Below are 20,690 nucleotides of genomic sequence, written 5' to 3'. Positions count from 1 at the left end.
CATGCCCGCTACTTCTCCCTAAGGCACGCATCCCCGCCACTCCCTACGGCGAGCATGCCCAGCTACTCCCTACGGCCCACGTCCCCGCTCCGCCTCCCCTCACAGTGCGCGTCCCCGCCACTCCCTACGGCCCGCATCCCCGCCACTCCCTACGGCCCGCGTCCCCGCCACTCCCTACGGCCCGCGACCCCGCCACTCCCTACGGCCCGCGACCCCGCCTCTCCCTACGGCCCGCGTCCCCGCCTCTCCCTACAGCGAGTATGCCCGCTACTTCTCCCTAAGGCACGCATCCCCACCAGTCCCTACGGCGCGCATCCCCGCCTCTCCCTACGGCACGCGTTCCCGCCAGTCCCTACGGCGCGCATGCCCAGCTACTCCCTACGGCACCCATCCCCGCCACTCCCTGCGGCGCGCATGCCCAGCTACTTCCCTACGGCCCGCGTCCCCGCCACTCCCTACAGCCCGCGTCCCCACCACTCCCTACGGCGCGCATGCCCGTTACTTCTCCCTAAGGCACGCATCCCCAGCTACTCCCTACGGCACGCGTCCCCGCCACTCCCTACCGCGCGCATGCCCAGCTACTTCCCTACAGCCCGCGTCCCCGCCACTCCCTACGGCCCGCGTCCCCGCCACTCCCTACGGCGCGCATGCCCGTTACTTCTCCCTAAGGCACGCATCCCTGCCAGTCCCTACGGCGCGCATGCCCAGCTACTCCCTACGGCACGCGTCCCCGCCTCTCCCTACGGCCCGCGTCCCCGCCTCGCCCTACGGCCCGCGTCCCCGCCTCCCCCTACGTCCCGCTTCCCCGCCTCTCCCTACGGCGCGCATTCCCACTAATTCTCCTTAAGGCACACATCCCCGCAAGTCCCTACGGCGCGCATGCCCAGCTACTCCCTACGGCGCACGTCCCCGCCTCTCCCTACTGCGAGCATGCCTGCTACTTCTCCCTAAGGCACGCATCCCTGCCAGTCCCTACGGCGCGCATGCCCAGCTACTCCCTACGGCGAGCATGCCCAGCTACTCCCTACAGCGCGCATCCCCGCCTCTCCCTACGGCGAGCATCCCCGCCAGTCTCTACGGCGCGCATGCCCAGCTACTCCCTACGGCACGCATCCCCGCCACTCCCTGCGGCGCGCATGCCCAGCTACTTCCCTACGGCCCGCGTCCCCGCCACTCCCTACAGCCCGCGTCCCCACCACTCCCTACGGCGCGCATGCCCGTTACTTCTCCCTAAGGCACGCATCCCCAGCTACTCCCTACGGCACGCGTCCCCGCCACTCCCTACCGCGCGCATGCCCAGCTACTTCCCTACAGCCCGCGTCCCCGCCACTCCCTACGGCCCGCGTCGCCGCCACTCCCTACGGCGCGCATGCCCGTTACTTCTCCCTAAGGCACGCATCCCTGCCAGTCCCTACGGCGCGCATGCCCAGCTACTCCCTACGGCACGCGTCCCCGCCTCTCCCTACGGCCCGCGTCCCCGCCTCGCCCTACGGCCCGCGTCCCCGCCTCCCCCTACGTCCCGCTTCCCCGCCTCTCCCTACGGCGCGCATTCCCACTAATTCTCCTTAAGGCACACATCCCCGCAAGTCCCTACGGCGCGCATGCCCAGCTACTCCCTACGGCGCACGTCCCCGCCTCTCCCTAAGGCGAGCATGCCTGCTACTTCTCCCTAAGGCACGCATCCCTGCCAGTCCCTACGGCGCGCATGCCCAGCTACTCCCTACGGCGAGCATGCCCAGCTACTCCCTACAGCGCGCATCCCCGCCTCTCCCTACGGCGAGCATCCCCGCCAGTCTCTACGGCGCGCATGCCCAGCTACTCCCTACAGCGCGCATCCCCGCCTCTCCCTACGGCAAGCATCCCCGCCAGTCCCTACCGCGCGCATGCCCTGCTACTCCCTACGGCGTGCATGCCCGCTACTTCTCCCTAAGGCACGAATCCCCAATAGTCCCTATGGCGCGCATGCCCAGCTACTCCCTACGGCGCGCATCCCCACCTCTCCCTACGGCGAGCATGCCCGCTACTTCTCCCTAAGGCGCAACCCTGCCAGTCCCTACAGCGCGCATCCCCGCCTCTCCCTACGGCGAGCATGCCCGCTACTTCTCCCTAAGGCGCGCAACCCTGCCAGTCCCTACAGCGCGCGTCCCCACCACTCCCTACGGCGAGCATGCCCGCTACTTCTCCCTAAGGCGCGCAACCCTGCCAGTCCCTACAGCGCGCATCCCCGCCTCTCCCTACGGCGAGCATGCCCGCTTCTTCTCCCTAAGGCACACATCCCCGCAAGTCCCTACGGCGCGCATGCCCAGCTACTCCCTACGGCGCACGTCCCCGCCTCTTCCTACTGCGAGCATGCCTACTACTTCTCCCTAAGGCACGCATCCCTGCCAGTCCCTACGGCGCGCATGCCCAGCTACTCCCTATGGCGCGCATGCCCAGCTACTCCCTACGGCGAGCATCCCCGCCAGTCTCTACGGCGCGCATGCCCAGCTACTCCCTACGGCGCACGTCCCCGCCTCTTCCTACTGCGAGCATGCCTGCTACTTCTCCCTAAGGCACGCATCCCTGCCAGTCCCTACGGCGCGCATGCCCAGCTACTCCCTACGGCGCGCATGCCCAGCTACTCCCTACGGCGAGCATCCCCGCCAGTCTCTACGGCGCGCATGCCCAGCTACTCCCTACAGCGCGCATCCCCGCCTCTCCCTACGGCAAGCATCCCCGCCAGTCCCTACCGCGCGCATGCCCTGCTACTCCCTACGGCGTGCATCCCCGCCTCTCCCTATGGCCCGCGTCTCCGCCACTCCCTATGGCGAGCATGCCCAGCTACTCCCTACGGCGCACGTCCCCGCCAGTCTCTACGGCGCGCATGCCCAGCTACTCCCTACAGCGCGCATCCCCGCCTCTCCCTACGGCAAGCATCCCCGCCAGTCCCTACGGCGTGCATCCCTGCCCCTCCCTACGGCACGCGTCCCTGCCACTCCCTACAGCGTGCATGCCCGCTACTTCTCCCTAAGGCACGAATCCCCGCCAGTCCCTACGGCGCGCGTCCCCACCTCTCCCTACGGCGCGCATGCCCAGCTACTCCCTACGGCGCGCATCCCCACCTCTCCCTACGGCGCGCATGCCCAGCTATTCCCTACGGCGCGCATCCCCACCTCTCCCTACGGCGAGCATGCCCAGCTACTCCCTAAGACACGCATCCCCACCTCTCCCTACGGCGAGCATGCCCACTACTTCTCCCTAAGGCGCGCAACCCTGCCAGTCCCTACAGCGCGCATCCCCACCTCTCCCTACGGCGCGCATGCCCGCTACTTCTCCCTACGGCACGCATGCCCAGCTACTCCCTACGGCACACATCCCCGCCAGTCCCTACGGCGCGCATGCCCAGCTACTCCCTACAGCGTGCATCCCCGCCTCTCCCTACGGCGAGCATCCCCGCCAGTCTCTACGGCGCGCGTCCCCACCTCTCCCTACGGCCCGCGTCCCCGCCAATTCTCCTTAAGGCACACATCCTCACCATTCCCTACCGCGCGCATGCCCAGCTACTCCCTATGGCACGCATCCCCGCCTCTCCCTACGGCGAGCATGCCCGCTACTTCTCCCTAAGGCACGCATCCCCGCCACTCCCTACGGCGAGCATGCCCAGCTACCCCCTACGGCACGCGCCCCCGCCACTCCCTATGGCGAGCATCCCCGCCAGTCCCTACGGCCCGCGTCCCCGCTCCGCCTCCCCTCACAGTGCACGTCCCCGCCACTCCCTACGGCCCGCGACCCCGCCTCTCCCTACGGCCCGCGTCCCTGCCACTCCCTACGGCCCGTGTCCCCGCCACTCCCTACTGCCCGCGACCCCGCCTCTCCCTACGGCCCGCGTCCCCGCCTCTCCCTACGGCCCGCGTCCCTGCCACTCCCTACTGCCCGCGACCCCGCCTCTCCCTACGGCCCGCGTCCCCGCCTCTCCCTACAGCGAGTATGCCCGCTACTTCTCCCTAAGGCACGCATCCCCGCCAGTCCCTACGGCGCACATGCCCAGCTACTCCCTATGGCACTACTCCTCCCCTCAGTGCTGAGCCCCACATCCCTCTGGCAGTTCTCTGAGCCCCACAGAACTCAGCTGGTACTGAGCCTGGCCAGTTGCTGGTCGCTGATCTGGATGTTGCTGGAGGCGGGGGAGGCTCTGTGCGCCTGGCTGAGGGGATTCCTAATTGATCCCATCCATCATAGGAAGATGTACATATGCGGAGGATGATATAGCGACCCTGAGAAGCTATTAATAATAGTAGACATTATCCAGCGCTCACTGACCCACATAAACCTGCTCTATCAGCTGCTTCACTGAGAGAGCCCATCTTATTACTGCACAGAGTATTATACACAGCAGCTCACATAAGTCAGTACACCCCTCCACTGAGAGAGCCCATCTTATTACTGCACAGATTATTATACACCACAGCTCACATAAGTCAGTACACCCCTCCACTGAGAGAGCCCATCTTATTACTGCACAGATTATTATACACAGCAGCTCACATAAGTCAGTACACCCCTCCACTGAGAGAGCCCATCTTATTACTGCACAGATTATTATACACCGCAGCTCACATAAGTCAGTACACCCCTCCACTGACAGCCATCTTATTACTGCCTGTCCTATTACTATCTACCTGCACAGATTATTATACACCGCAGCTCACATAAGTCAGTACACCCCTCCACTGACACCCATCTTATTACTGTCTACCTGCACAGATTATTATACACGGCAGCTCACATAAGTCAGTACACCCCTCCACTGAGAGAGCCCATCTTATTACTGCCTGTCCTATTACTGTCCACCTGCACAGATTATTATACACAGCAGCTCACATAAGTCAGTACACCCCTCCACTGAGAGAGCCCATCTTATTACTGCCTGTCCTATTACTATCCACCTGCACAGATTATTATACACCGCAGCTCACATAAGTCAGTACACCCCTCCACTGAGAGAGCCTATCTTATTACTGCCTGTCCTATTACTATCCACCTGCACAGATTATTATACACCGCAGCTCACATAAGTCAGTACACCCCTCCACTGACACCCATCTTATTACTGCCTGTCCTATTACTATCCACCTGCACAGATTATTATACACCGCAGCTCACATAAGTCAGTACACCCCTCCACTGACAGCCATCTTATTACTGCCTGTCCTATTACTATCCACCTGCACAGATTATTATACACCGCAGCTCACATAAGTCAGTACACCCCTCCACTGACACCCACCTTATTACTGCCTGTCCTATTACTATCCACCTGCACAGATTATTATACACCGCAGCTCACATAAGTCAGTACACCCCTCCACTGAGAGAGCCCATCTTATTACTGTCTGTCCTATTACTATCCACCTGCACAGATTATTATACACCGCAGCTCACATAAGTCAGTACACCCCTCCACTGACACCCATCTTATTACTGTCTGTCCTATTACTATCCACCTGCACAGATTATTATACACCGCAGCTCACATAAGTCAGTACACACCTCCACTGACACCCATCTTATTACTGCCTGTCCTATTACTATCCCCCTGCACAGATTATTATACACCGCAGCTCACATAAGTCAGTACACCCCTCCACTGACACCCATCTTATTACTGCCTGTCCTATTACTATCTACCTGCACAGATTATTATACACAGCAGCTCACATAAGTCAGTACACCCCTCCACTGACACCCATCTTATTACTGCCTGTCCTATTACTATCTACCTGCACAGATTATTATACACCGCAGCTCACATAAGTCAGTACACCCCTCCACTGAGAGAGCCCATCTTATTACTGCCTGTCCTATTACTGTCTACCTGCACAGATTATTATACACAGCAGCTCACATAAGTCAGTACACCCCTCCACTGACACCCATCTTATTACTGCCTGTCCTATTACTATCCACCTGCACAGATTATTATACACCGCAGCTCACATAAGTCAGTACACCCCTCCACTGAGAGAGCCCATCTTATTACTGTCTGTCCTATTACTATCTACCTGCACAGATTATTATACACCGCAGCTCACATAAGTCAGTACACCCCTCCACTGACACCCATCTTATTACTGCCTGTCCTATTACTATCCACCTGCACAGATTATTATACACCGCAGCTCACATAAGTCAGTACACCCCTCCACTGAGAGAGCCCATCTTATTACTGTCTGTCCTATTACTATCTACCTGCACAGATTATTATACACAGCAGCTCACATAAGTCAGTACACCCCTCCACTGACACCCATCTTATTACTGCCTGTCCTATTACTGTCCACCTGCACAGATTATTATACACCGCAGCTCACATAAGTCAGTACACCCCTCCACTGACACCCATCTTATTACTGCCTGTCCTATTACTATCTACCTGCACAGATTATTATACACCGCAGCTCACATAAGTCAGTACACCCCTCCACTGAGAGAGCCCATCTTATTACTGTCTGTCCTATTACTATCTACCTGCACAGATTATTATACACAGCAGCTCACATAAGTCAGTACACCCCTCCACTGACACCCATCTTATTACTGCCTGTCCTATTACTGTCCACCTGCACAGATTATTATACACCGCAGCTCACATAAGTCAGTACACCCCTCCACTGACACCCATCTTATTACTGCCTGTCCTATTACTGTCCACCTGCACAGATTATTATACACCGCAGCTCACATAAGTCAGTACACCCCTCCACTGACACCCATCTTATTACTGCCTGTCCTATTACTATCTACCTGCACAGATTATTATACACCGCAGCTCACATAAGTCAGTACACCCCTCCACTGACACCCATCTTATTACTGTCTGTCCTATTACTGACTACCTGCACAGATTATTATACACCGCAGCTCACATAAGTCAGTACACCCCTCCACTGACACCCATCTTATTACTGTCTATCCTATTACTGTCCCCCTGCACAGATTATTATACACCGCAGCTCACATAAGTCAGTACACCCCTCCACTGAGAGAGCCCATCTTATTACTGTCTGTCCTATTACTGTCTACCTGCACAGATTATTATACACCGCAGCTCACATAAGTCAGTACACCCCTCCACTGACACCCATCTTATTACTGCCTGTCCTATTACTATCCCCCTGCACAGATTATTATACACCGCAGCTCACATAAGTCAGTACACCCCTCCACTGAGAGAGCCCATCTTATTACTGCCTGTCCTATTACTATCCACCTGCACAGAATATTATACACCACAGCTCACATAAGTCAGTACACCCCTCCACTGACACCCATCTTATTACTGCCTGTCCTATTACTGTCCACCTGCACAGATTATTATACACCGCAGCTCACATAAGTCAGTACACCCCTCCACTGACACCCATCTTATTACTGCCTGTCCTATTACTATCCACCTGCACAGATTATTATACACCGCAGCTCACATAAGTCAGTACACCCCTCCACTGAGAGAGCCCATCTTATTACTGCCTGTCCTATTACTATCTACCTGCACAGATTATTATACACCGCAGCTCACATAAGTCAGTACACCCCTCCACTGAGAGAGCCCATCTTATTACTGCCTGTCCTATTACTATCCACCTGCACAGATTATTATACACAGCAGCTCACATAAGTCAGTACACCCCTCCACTGACACCCATCTTATTACTGCCTGTCCTATTACTATCCACCTGCACAGATTATTATACACCGCAGCTCACATAAGTCAGTACACCCCTCCACTGAGAGAGCCCATCTTATTACTGCCTGTCCTATTACTATCTACCTGCACAGATTATTATACACCGCAGCTCACATAAGTCAGTACACCCCTCCACTGAGAGAGCCCATCTTATTACTGCCTGTCCTATTACTATCCACCTGCACAGATTATTATACACCGCAGCTCACATAAGTCAGTACACCCCTCCACTGACACCCATCTTATTACTGCCTGTCCTATTACTATCCACCTGCACAGATTATTATACACCGCAGCTCACATAAGTCAGTACACCCCTCCACTGACACCCATCTTATTACTGCCTGTCCTATTACTATCCACCTGCACAGATTATTATACACAGCAGCTCACATAAGTCAGTACACCCCTCCACTGACACCCATCTTATTACTGCCTGTCCTATTACTGTCTACCTGCACAGATTATTATACACCGCAGCTCACATAAGTCAGTACACCCCTCCACTGAGAGAGCCCATCTTATTACTGCCTGTCCTATTACTATCCACCTGCACAGATTATTATACACAGCAGCTCACATAAGTCAGTACACCCCTCCACTGACAGCCATCTTATTACTGCCTGTCCTATTACTGTCCACCTGCACAGATTATTATACACCGCAGCTCACATAAGTCAGTACACCCCTCCACTGAGAGAGCCCATCTTATTACTGCCTGTCCTATTACTATCTACCTGCACAGATTATTATACACAGCAGCTCACATAAGTCAGTACACCCCTCCACTGACACCCATCTTATTACTGCCTGTCCTATTACTATCCACCTGCACAGATTATTATACACAGCAGCTCACATAAGTCAGTACACCCCTCCACTGACACCCATCTTATTACTGCCTGTCCTATTACTGTCTACCTGCACAGATTATTATACACAGCAGCTCACATAAGTCAGTACACCCCTCCACTGACAGCCATCTTATTACTGCCTGTCCTATTACTATCCCCCTGCACAGATTATTATACACAGCAGCTCACATAAGTCAGTACACCCCTCCACTGACACCCATCTTATTACTGCCTGTCCTATTACTATCTACCTGCACAGATTATTATACACAGCAGCTCACATAAGTCAGTACACCCCTCCACTGACAGCCATCTTATTACTGCCTGTCCTATTACTATCTACCTGCACAGATTATTATACACAGCAGCTCACATAAGTCAGTACACCCCTCCACTGACACCCATCTTATTACTGCCTGTCCTATTACTATCCACCTGCACAGATTATTATACACTGCAGCTCACATAAGTCAGTACACCCCTCCACTGACACCCATCTTATTACTGCCTGTCCTATTACTATCCACCTGCACAGATTATTATACACTGCAGCTCACATAAGTCAGTACACCCCTCCACTGACACCCATCTTATTACTGCCTGTCCTATTACTGTCTACCTGCACAGATTATTATACACAGCAGCTCACATAAGTCAGTACACCCCTCCACTGACAGCCATCTTATTACTGCCTGTCCTATTACTATCCCCCTGCACAGATTATTATACACAGCAGCTCACATAAGTCAGTACACCCCTCCACTGACACCCATCTTATTACTGCCTGTCCTATTACTATCTACCTGCACAGATTATTATACACAGCAGCTCACATAAGTCAGTACACCCCTCCACTGACACCCATCTTATTACTGCCTGTCCTATTACTATCCACCTGCACAGATTATTATACACTGCAGCTCACATAAGTCAGTACACCCCTCCACTGACACCCATCTTATTACTGCCTGTCCTATTACTGTCTACCTGCACAGATTATTATACACAGCAGCTCACATAAGTCAGTACACCCCTCCACTGACAGCCATCTTATTACTGCCTGTCCTATTACTGTCCACCTGCACAGATTATTATACACCGCAGCTCACATAAGTCAGTACACCCCTCCACTGAGAGAGCCCATCTTATTACTGCCTGTCCTATTACTATCCACCTGCACAGATTATTATACACCGCAGCTCACATAAGTCAGTACACCCCTCCACTGACAGCCATCTTATTACTGTCTGTCCTATTACTATCCACCTGCACAGATTATTATACACCGCAGCTCACATAAGTCAGTACACCCCTCCACTGACACCCATCTTATTACTGCCTGTCCTATTACTATCTACCTGCACAGATTATTATACACAGCAGCTCACATAAGTCAGTACACCCCTCCACTGACACCCATCTTATTACTGTCTGTCCTATTACTATCCACCTGCACAGATTATTATACACCGCAGCTCACATAGGTCAGTACACCCCTCCACTGACACCCATCTTATTACTGCCTGTCCTATTACTGTCTACCTGCACAGATTATTATACACAGCAGCTCACATAAGTCAGTACACCCCTCCACTGACAGCCATCTTATTACTGCCTGTCCTATTACTGTCCACCTGCACAGATTATTATACACCGCAGCTCACATAAGTCAGTACACCCCTCCACTGAGAGAGCCCATCTTATTACTGCCTGTCCTATTACTATCCACCTGCACAGATTATTATACACAGCAGCTCACATAAGTCAGTACACCCCTCCACTGACACCCATCTTATTACTGCCTGTCCTATTACTATCCACCTGCACAGATTATTATACACTGCAGTTCACATAAGTCAGTACACCCCTCCACTGACACCCATCTTATTACTGCCTGTCCTATTACTGTCCACCTGCACAGATTATTATACACCGCAGCTCACATAAGTCAGTACACCCCTCCACTGACACCCATCTTATTACTGCCTGTCCTATTACTATCTACCTGCACAGATTATTATACACCGCAGCTCACATAAGTCAGTACACCCCTCCACTGAGAGAGCCCATCTTATTACTGTCTGTCCTATTACTATCTACCTGCACAGATTATTATACACCGCAGCTCACATAAGTCAGTACACCCCTCCACTGACACCCATCTTATTACTGTCTGTCCTATTACTATCCACCTGCACAGATTATTATACACCGCAGCTCACATAAGTCAGTACACCCCTCCACTGACACCCATCTTATTACTGCCTGTCCTATTACTATCCACCTGCACAGATTATTATACACCGCAGCTCACATAAGTCAGTACACCCCTCCAGTGAGAGCCCATCTTATTACTGCCTGTCCTATTACTATCCACCTGCACAGATTATTATACACCGCAGCTCACATAAGTCAGTACACCCCTCCACTGAGAGAGCCCATCTTATTACTGCCTGTCCTATTACTATCTACCTGCACAGATTATTATACACAGCAGCTCACATAAGTCAGTACACCCCTCCACTGAGAGAGCCCATCTTATTACTGCCTGTCCTATTACTATCTACCTGCACAGATTATTATACACGGCAGCTCACATAAGTCAGTACAGTCCTCCACTGACAGCCATCTTATTACTGCCTGTCCTATTACTGTCCACCTGCACAGATTATTATACACCGCAGCTCACATAAGTCAGTACACCCCTCCACTGACACCCATCTTATTGCTGCCTGTCCTATTACTATCCACCTGCACAGATTATTATACACCGCAGCTCACATAAGTCAGTACACCCCTCCACTGACAGCCATCTTATTACTGCCTGTCCTATTACTATCTACCTGCACAGATTATTATACACTGCAGCTCACATAAGTCAGTACACCCCTCCACTGACACCCATCTTATTGCTGCCTGTCCTATTACTATCCACCTGCACAGATTATTATACACCGCAGCTCACATAAGTCAGTACACCCCTCCACTGACAGCCATCTTATTACTGCCTGTCCTATTACTGTCCACCTGCACAGATTATTATACACCGCAGCTCACATAAGTCAGTACACCCCTCCACTGACACCCATCTTATTGCTGCCTGTCCTATTACTATCCACCTGCACAGATTATTATACACCGCAGCTCACATAAGTCAGTACACCCCTCCACTGACAGCCATCTTATTACTGCCTGTCCTATTACTATCCACCTGCACAGATTATTATACACCGCAGCTCACATAAGTCAGTACACCCCTCCACTGACACCCATCTTATTGCTGCCTGTCCTATTACTATCCACCTGCACAGATTATTATACACCGCAGCTCACATAAGTCAGTACACCCCTCCACTGACAGCCATCTTATTACTGCCTGTCCTATTACTATCTACCTGCATAGATTATTATACACCGCAGCTCACATAAGTCAGTACACCCCTCCACTGACACCCATCTTATTACTGCCTGTCCTATTACTGTCTACCTGCACAGATTATTATACACCGCAGCTCACATAAGTCAGTACACCCCTCCACTGACACCCATCTTATTACTGCCTGTCCTATTACTATCCACCTGCACAGATTATTATACACCGCAGCTCACATAAGTCAGTACACCCCTCCACTGAGAGAGCCCATCTTATTACTGCCTGTCCTATTACTATCCACCTGCACAGATTATTATACACCGCAGCTCACATAAGTCAGTACACCCCTCCACTGAGAGAGCCCATCTTATTACTGCCTGTCCTATTACTGTCCACCTGCACAGATTATTATACACCGCAGCTCACATAAGTCAGTACACCCCTCCACTGACACCCATCTTATTACTGCCTGTCCTATTACTATCCACCTGCACAGATTATTATACACAGCAGCTCACATAAGTCAGTACACCCCTCCACTGACACCCATCTTATTACTGCCTGTCCTATTACTGTCTACCTGCACAGATTATTATACACCGCAGCTCACATAAGTCAGTACACCCCTCCACTGAGAGAGCCCATCTTATTACTGCCTGTCCTATTACTGTCCACCTGCACAGATTATTATACACCGCAGCTCACATAAGTTAGTACACCCCTCCACTGACACCCATCTTATTACTGCCTGTCCTATTACTGTCTACCTGCACAGATTATTATACACCGCAGCTCACATAAGTCAGTACACCCCTCCACTGACAGCCATCTTATTACTGCCTGTCCTATTACTATCCACCTGCACAGATTATTATACACCGCAGCTCACATAAGTCAGTACACCCCTCCACTGACACCCATCTTATTACTGCCTGTCCTATTACTGTCTACCTGCACAGATTATTATACACCGCAGCTCACATAAGTCAGTACACCCCTCCACTGACACCCATCTTATTACTGCCTGTCCTATTACTGTCCCCCTGCACAGATTATTATACACCGCAGCTCACATAAGTCAGTACACCCCTCCACTGACAGCCATCTTATTACTGCCTGTCCTATTACTGTCCACCTGCACAGATTATTATACACCGCAGCTCACATAAGTCAGTACACCCCTCCACTGACAGCCATCTTATTACTGCCTGTCCTATTACTATCTACCTGCACAGATTATTATACACAGCAGCTCACATAAGTCAGTACACCCCTCCACTGAGAGAGCCCATCTTATTACTGCCTGTCCTATTACTATCTACCTGCACAGATTATTATACACAGCAGCTCACATAAGTCAGTACACCCCTCCACTGACACCCATCTTATTACTGCCTGTCCTATTACTATCCACCTGCACAGATTATTATACACAGCAGCTCACATAAGTCAGTACACCCCTCCACTGACACCCATCTTATTACTGCCTGTCCTATTACTATCCACCTGCACAGATTATTATACACTGCAGCTCACATAAGTCAGTACACCCCTCCACTGACACCCATCTTATTACTGCCTGTCCTATTACTATCCACCTGCACAGATTATTATACACCGCAGCTCACATAAGTCAGTACACCCCTCCACTGACACCCATCTTATTACTGCCTGTCCTATTACTGTCTACCTGCACAGATTATTATACACAGCAGCTCACATAAGTCAGTACACCCCTCCACTGACACCCATCTTATTACTGCCTGTCCTATTACTGTCTACCTGCACAGATTATTATACACAGCAGCTCACATAAGTCAGTACACCCCTCCACTGACAGCCATCTTATTACTGCCTGTCCTATTACTGTCCACCTGCACAGATTATTATACACCGCAGCTCACATAAGTCAGTACACCCCTCCACTGAGAGAGCCCATCTTATTACTGCCTGTCCTATTACTATCTACCTGCACAGATTATTATACACAGCAGCTCACATAAGTCAGTACACCCCTCCACTGACACCCATCTTATTACTGCCTGTCCTATTACTGTCTACCTGCACAGATTATTATACACAGCAGCTCACATAAGTCAGTACACCCCTCCACTGACACCCATCTTATTACTGCCTGTCCTATTACTATCTACCTGCACAGATTATTATACACAGCAGCTCACATAAGTCAGTACACCCCTCCACTGACAGCCATCTTATTACTGCCTGTCCTATTACTGTCCACCTGCACAGATTATTATACACCGCAGCTCACATAAGTCAGTACACCCCTCCACTGAGAGAGCCCATCTTATTACTGCCTGTCCTATTACTATCCACCTGCACAGATTATTATACACCGCAGCTCACATAAGTCAGTACACCCCTCCACTGACACCCATCTTATTACTGCCTGTCCTATTACTATCCACCTGCACAGATTATTATACACTGCAGCTCACATAAGTCAGTACACCCCTCCACTGACACCCATCTTATTACTGCCTGTCCTATTACTGTCTACCTGCACAGATTATTATACACCGCAGCTCACATAAGTCAGTACACCCCTCCACTGACACCCATCTTATTACTGCCTGTCCTATTACTATCTACCTGCACAGATTATTATACACCGCAGCTCACATAAGTCAGTACACCCCTCCACTGACACCCATCTTATTACTGCCTGTCCTATTACTATCCACCTGCACAGATTATTATACACCGCAGCTCACATAAGTCAGTACACCCCTCCACTGACAGCCATCTTATTACTGCCTGTCCTATTACTATCTACCTGCACAGATTATTATACACAGCAGCTCACATAAGTCAGTACACCCCTCCACTGACAGCCATCTTATTACTGCCTGTCCTATTACTATCTACCTGCACAGATTATTATACACCGCAGCTCACATAAGTCAGTACACCCCTCCACTGACACCCATCTTATTACTGCCTGTCCTATTACTGTCTACCTGCACAGATTATTATACACCGCAGCTCACATAAGTCAGTACACCCCTCCACTGACACCCATCTTATTACTGCCTGTCCTATTACTATCCACCTGCACAGATTATTATACACCGCAGCTCACATAAGTCAGTACACCCCTCCACTGAGAGAGCCCATCTTATTACTGCCTGTCCTATTACTATCCACCTGCACAGATTATTATACACGGCAGCTCACATAAGTCAGTACACCCCTCCACTGAGAGAGCCCATCTTATTACTGCCTGTCCTATTACTGTCCACCTGCACAGATTATTATACACCGCAGCTCACATAAGTCAGTACACCCCTCCACTGACACCCATCTTATTACTGCCTGTCCTATTACTATCCACCTGCACAGATTATTATACACCACAGCTCACATAAGTCAGTACACCCCTCCACTGAGAGCCCATCTTATTACTGCCTGTCCTATTACTGTCTACCTGCACAGATTATTATACACCGCAGCTCACATAAGTCAGTATACCCCTCCACTGACACCCATCTTATTACTGCCTGTCCTATTACTGTCCCCCTGCACAGATTATTATACACCGCAGCTCACATAAGTCAGTACACCCCTCCACTGACAGCCATCTTATTACTGCCTGTCCTATTACTGTCCACCTGCACAGATTATTATACACCGCAGCTCACATAAGTCAGTACACCCCTCCACTGACAGCCATCTTATTACTGCCTGTCCTATTACTATCTACCTGCACAGATTATTATACACAGCAGCTCACATAAGTCAGTACACCCCTCCACTGAGAGAGCCCATCTTATTACTGCCTGTCCTATTACTATCTACCTGCACAGATTATTATACACAGCAGCTCACATAAGTCAGTACACCCCTCCACTGACACCCATCTTATTACTGCCTGTCCTATTACTATCCACCTGCACAGATTATTATACACAGCAGCTCACATAAGTCAGTACACCCCTCCACTGACACCCATCTTATTACTGCCTGTCCTATTACTGTCTACCTGCACAGATTATTATACACAGCAGCTCACATAAGTCAGTACACCCCTCCACTGACAGCCATCTTATTACTGCCTGTCCTATTACTGTCCACCTGCACAGATTATTATACACCGCAGCTCACATAAGTCAGTACACCCCTCCACTGAGAGAGCCCATCTTATTACTGCCTGTCCTATTACTATCTACCTGCACAGATTATTATACACCGCAGCTCACATAAGTCAGTACACCCCTCCACTGACACCCATCTTATTACTGCCTGTCCTATTACTATCTACCTGCACAGATTATTATACACAGCAGCTCACATAAGTCAGTACACCCCTCCACTGACACCCATCTTATTACTGCCTGTCCTATTACTGTCCCCCTGCACAGATTATTATACACCGCAGCTCACATAAGTCAGTACACCCCTCCACTGAGAGAGCCCATCTTATTACTGCCTGTCCTATTACTATCCACCTGCACAGATTATTATACACCGCAGCTCACATAAGTCAGTACACCCCTCCACTGAGAGAGCCCATCTTATTACTGCCTGTCCTATTACTATCTACCTGCACAGATTATTATACACAGCAGCTCACATAAGTCAGTACACCCCTCCACTGAGAGAGCCCATCTTATTACTGCCTGTCCTATTACTATCCACCTGCACAGATTATTATACACCGCAGCTCACATAAGTCAGTACACCCCTCCACTGACACCCATCTTATTACTGCCTGTCCTATTACTATCTACCTGCACAGATTATTATACACAGCAGCTCACATAAGTCAGTACACCCCTCCACTGACAGCCATCTTATTACTGCCTGTCCTATTACTGTCCCCCTGCACAGATTATTATACACCGCAGCTCACATAAGTCAGTACACCCCTCCACTGACACCCATCTTATTACTGCCTGTCCTATTACTGACTACCTGCACAGATTATTATACACCGCAGCTCACATAAGTCAGTACACCCCTCCACTGAGAGAGCCCATCTTATTACTGTCTACCTGCACAGATTATTATACACCGCAGCTCACATAAGTCAGTACACCCCTCCACTGAGAGAGCCCATCTTATTACTGTCTACCTGCACAGATTATTATACACCGCAGCTCACATAAGTCAGTACACCCCTCCACTGAGAGAGCCCATCTTATTACTGTCTACCTGCACAGATTATTATACACCGCAGCTCACATAAGTCAGTACACCCCTCCACTGACACCCATCTTATTACTGCCTGTCCTATTACTATCCACCTGCACAGATTATTATACACCGCAGCTCACATAAGTCAGTACACCCCTCCACTGAGAGAGCCCATCTTATTACTGTCTACCTGCACAGATTATTATACACCGCAGCTCACATAAGTCAGTACACCCCTCCACTGAGAGAGCCCATCTTATTGCTGTCTGTCCTATTACTATCTACCTGCACAGATTATTATACACCGCAGCTCACATAAGTCAGTACACCCCTCCACTGACACCCATCTTATTACTGCCTGTCCTATTACTGTCTACCTGCACAGATTATTATACACCGCAGCTCACATAAGTCAGTACACCCCTCCACTGAGAGAGCCCATCTTATTACTGCCTGTCCTATTACTATCTACCTGCACAGATTATTATACACCGCAGCTCACATAAGTCAGTACACCCCTCCACTGACACCCATCTTATTACTGCCTGTCCTATTACTATCTACCTGCACAGATTATTATACACCGCAGCTCACATAAGTCAGTACACCCCTCCACTGAGAGAGCCCATCTTATTGCTGCCTGTCCTATTACTATCTACCTGCACAGATTATTATACACCGCAGCTCACATAAGTCAGTACACCCCTCCACTGAGAGAGCCCATCTTATTGCTGCCTGTCCTATTACTATCTACCTGCACAGATTATTATACACCGCAGCTCACATAAGTCAGTACACCCCTCCACTGACACCCATCTTATTACTGCCTGTCCTATTACTATCTACCTGCACAGATTATTATACACCGCAGCTCACATAAGTCAGTACACCCCTCCACTGAGAGAGCCCATCTTATTACTGCCTGTCCTATTACTATCCACCTGCACAGATTATTATACACCGCAGCTCACATAAGTCAGTACACCCCTCCACTGAGAGAGCCCATCTTATTACTGCCTGTCCTATTACTATCCACCTGCACAGATTATTATACACAGCAGCTCACATAAGTCAGTACACCCCTCCACTGACACCCATCTTATTACTGCCTGTCCTATTACTGTCTACCTGCACAGATTATTATACACTGCAGCTAAAAGAGAAAGATTTCAGGCTCCCAGGTGTCTTCACTGTATGCAGATAACTTGTAGACAAAGTGGGAGTCAGTGGCGTAGCTAAGGAGCTGTGGGCCCGATGCAAGTTTTACAATGGGGCCCCCCAGCATTCTATACATAACAATTGGTACGGCGCACCAAAACCTGCCAATGGCAACTGCAGTGTCAGAGGTGCAAGAAGGGGATGGGGAACAGCTTGTTAATGATTACCACTAATCAAAGTGTCTATAGAAGTGATCATTACCAGCACAGGACCAATAGAGAGCTAATACTGTGGTTGAGGGAGGGCCCCTCTGTCCCAAGGGCCCCGATGTAGTTGCAACCTCTGCACCCCCTTATTCTGTGCCCTTGGTGGGAGTATTGTGAGCCCAGCATAGAGTATCTTACAACTGTATCAAATATGGAGATCCCATGATATTTCCACAATATGGAAACTGAGAATATTGCAGAGTAACGTGAAGACAGTCCTTCTGTATGTATGTGAGACATGGAAGGTGACAGCAGAGACAACAAGCAGTCTCCAAACCTTTATAAACCGCTGCCTTCGAAGACTAATAAACATCTGGTGGACAAATGTGATTTCCAATAAAGAGCTGTGGGAAAGAACCCAAGATCTGATGCAGAAAGTGGAGATGGATCGGCCGTACTCTCTGCAAGGACAAATCAATAGAGAAAGAAGCCTTAAAATGGAATCCTCAAGGCAGCAGCAAAAGTGTAAACAAGTGTGAGTCCCTCGCTGTCCTCAGCACCGGTAACTGGCTCAATCAGGTCCAGTCTGGGACTTCTACACATGCGTGGACCTCCCGCTTATGTGCAGAAGAGCCAGACTGGACGCGGCTGAGCCGATTACCGGGGCTGAGGATGGTGAGGGACTCGCAGTGTTTATGGGGCTGGGGGAAGCCCTGGGTAAGTATCGATTCTTTCTATTTCATGATCTCTGGAACACTTTAACGGACACCTGAAGTGAGAGGGATACGGAGGCTGCCATATTTATTTCCTGTTAGACAATACCAGTTGCCTGGCAGCCCTGCTGGTCTATTTGGCTGCAGTAGTGTTTGACTCACACACCTGAAACAAGCATGTAGCTACTCCAGTCACACTGCAGTCAGAGCACCTAATCTGCTGCATGCTTGTTCAGGGGTTATAGCTGAAAGTATTGGAGGCAGAAGATCAGCAGGACAGCCAGGCAATAAGCGTTGTTTAAAAGGGAAGAAATATGGCAGCCTACATATCCCTCTCACTTCAGTTGCCCTTTAAGATTCCATTTGCTTAGTTCATTGCTGAAGTGAGACTTTCACCTGAAGGCATCACATTTCCTCATCCTTCACAGTAAGCAGAGGACATAGATCAGCCTGAGCCCGGGGTCATGTGACCTGCAGGAAATACAGCAGTGTGACCAGCAGGGGGAGTTGCTGGGCACACCCAGAATGTGGCATCACAATATAACCCCTGGAGGGGCATTTCTGTGCGTCGGGCGCCTGTAATTACTCTCGGGATACCTGCGGCTGTACGCCTGATGACTTTCACAATACAACATGACTATGCCTGGCTCTTCTCATCCGCATAGCTCTCCTGCTGATCATAAAACCATCTACTGCTGCTACGCGGTCTGCTGTATAGCTAATATGTGATAAGACACATCCATATAATGTCTCTGGCTGGAAAGAGCCCTTCCCATGACTAAAGCTGGCCATACACTAGCCGATTACCCACCGATCGACAGCAGATTCGATCAGAGAGGGATCTATCTGTTGGTCGATCTGATAGCAAATCGACCAGTGTATGGCCACCTTTAGCATCTGATGGCCTGCCAGATGTGGAAGTTACAGTGTTACAGGAACACCCCTGTATATTAGAGGAACCCCCACACAAAAGACCTGATGGTTTCTGAAGAAAATCGATTTTAAAGTTTGAAAGGAAAACCGTATACATTTAAATGCGGTAAATGACAGTTAATGTATTTACCACATTTACACATATACTTTGTTCCTTTGAAACTTCCTTACGATTTTCTCAAAAACTATAAGGTCTTTGTGAAAAAAAAAAATGTCCTCTTGTTCCCACTGTTCTACTTAACGTAACCTGCAAATCTGGTGATTCTAGAAAGTAAAGGGGCTTTGCAATTAACCACTAAAATCAGCAGGTTTTGGCGTTTTTTAATCACGAATACTTTTTTTCCTTTGAAACTACAAATTCATTTTCTTAAAAACTATAAGGTCTTTTTGAAAAAAAAAATTCAAGTTGCAGCCACTGATCACCTGTATAATCCATGCAATTTTGGTGATTGTAGCATGTAGGGGGGATTTGCTATTAACGTTAAAGTCAAATCCAGATCATGGCCGTGGTCACGGATTCTACATGTAATCACGGCTAAAATCCGAGTCCAATTCGGCGCTCCAATT

This window comes from Hyperolius riggenbachi, chromosome 2 (assembly GCF_040937935.1).
Source record: "Hyperolius riggenbachi isolate aHypRig1 chromosome 2, aHypRig1.pri, whole genome shotgun sequence".
Classification (NCBI taxonomy): Eukaryota; Metazoa; Chordata; class Amphibia; order Anura; family Hyperoliidae; genus Hyperolius; species Hyperolius riggenbachi.
Note: the sequence above shows the minus strand (reverse complement) of the source record.